Here is a 2,111-nt window from a genome sequence, read left to right as displayed (position 1 = left end):
CTGGGAGGCGGAGGTTGCAGTGAGCCGAGATTGCACCATTGCACTCCAGCCTGGGCAACAAGAGTGAAGCTCTGTCTCAAAAAAAAAAAAAACACACACACACACAGTTAAAAGTAATTATCCAGAGTTGCTTTAGAATTTACAAGTCACTTACGTGTTTTGCCTGAATTAATCCTGACAGCCCCTGTGAGGAAATCTGGAGTAACAGTTCCCATGTTAGAGATGAAGAACTGAAGCACAGATTAAAGGACTTGCCTGTGTTGAATACCAGTCCTGTTCTAGGACATTCTCCCCTCCTCTACGAGACAGATATCACACACAAATGGGGATAGAAGTGTTTATTTTGTAGGCGTAAGGGTTTTTAAAACCCTTAACACTGGTAAGGGCTTAAAAATAAATGTATATGTTCATATTAAATTACTGAAATGAGAGTTCTTAATTGCTAATTGACAAAAGTATTAGCAATTTCAGTTAGGGAGTCATCTCCCTTGATTTTGTTCTTTTCCTGCCGATTTTCATAGAACTAATTTGCAAACTCAATCGGGGACTAAAATTTCCCACTGATACTGTTAAACATTTTAGATAACTGTGAAAATAGTTTATTTTTATTCCTTGCCAATCTGGGAATATGCCTTTTATGTGTGTTTGTGTGTTTTTTTAAGTGCTGTATTAATAATACTTTCTGGAAGAAAAGGACACTTATCCCAAAACTTCAATCTGAAATGTCTTACATTAAGAATATCTTGAATGTTGTGTATATATTTTAAAAAGCACTTTGCAAAATAGTTTGTACATTTATTTCCTAATTTATACATGATTTTTGGTGTTAATATATTTAATGATTAATAACAGAATGTTTATTTAATGTGTTGTCCATTTTTATGTAATATTGTGATGGAAAGTGATGCCAGCAATTCCTTCTCATTAACTTATTCTATCTTCTGTCCTATGAATGTTGAGAAAAGCTTAGGCTAACATGAATTGTTTGTGAAGTGTGGTTGACGGTGCTTTGTTTTTTTCTGACTACTTCTATGGAAGGCCAGTGGAGAAGCAAAGGAAGATGTGAAAATTGACGCTCATTCTTCTTGTTCCCTGACATCCAGCAAATTGTGAATTTGAAAAATGATGACCACAATTTTCAGAAGGGCTGACAAATTCATATTGGTATGCAAAAGCTCATCACCCATTAGGGTTTGTTGTTGAATCAATAGTACTTAGCATATTAAAACAGTACATCAGAACTCACGCCAAGAGTCTTTATGAATGGGATTAAGGTGGACAAGATCTACTAAGATCTGAAAAGAAACCTTAATAAACTCATATGGTTGGAGTCTTAAGTGAACCTCTGATTTTGTCAGAGTTTTTCTACGTATAGGCTTGAATAGGGGGCATCCCTTCAAAACTGTACAAAGAAGACTGTTTTCCATTTAAAAATTTTTAGCCACTTCATTTCTATTTATTGAACAGGTCAAATTTGTCTTGTTATTTGTGAGTACAGTACATTTAAAAAACATCCTTATCGGTTAATTCTTTTTTTCAGCCGGAGATTGACGTATAAATTGTTCATGCTTTTGGTGTAATCTCTTAATAAACTGGTTCTTCAAAAATCATCCTATAAAGTGGGTTTTCATGAAGTTAATGGGATTTTGGTGTGGTATGTTTTGCAAATACTTACTACCAAGGCCCGGTAGATTGTCACCTCGGCTCCTGGGCAGTCCCCGTGCGTCCGCGCCGCATTCCCCGCGGCGGGAAGGCGGAGCCAGGGATCGGGCGGTGTGGACGGCGTCCCGGGGCTGCCCTGCGGCCCCCACTGCCTGCTCTGCGTTGCCCAGTAGCCTCCTCGGGCAAGGGCGGTGTCCTCATCAGACCTGGGAGGCTCCGCAAACGCCGGAGGGGTTGGAGGAGCTGGGGGTCCCTGGGCACCGGGTGGAACGGGCGGCGCGGCTGTCCTTGTGTTGGGGCAGCGAGGGCGCCGGCGAAACGCGAGGGTGTAGCTGAGCGCTCCGCAGCCTTCCCGCTGTTCCTCCTGCTCCCGCTCCTAGGGACGAGGTCCCTTCTCGGTTCCGCCAGCGTGTTTTCTGCACCTGCGCACTAGGCGAGCCTTGGGGCTG

Source organism: Colobus angolensis, unplaced genomic scaffold, assembly GCF_000951035.1.
Source record: "Colobus angolensis palliatus isolate OR3802 unplaced genomic scaffold, Cang.pa_1.0 Scaffold136, whole genome shotgun sequence".
Lineage (NCBI taxonomy): Eukaryota > Metazoa > Chordata > Mammalia > Primates > Cercopithecidae > Colobus > Colobus angolensis.
Note: the sequence above shows the minus strand (reverse complement) of the source record.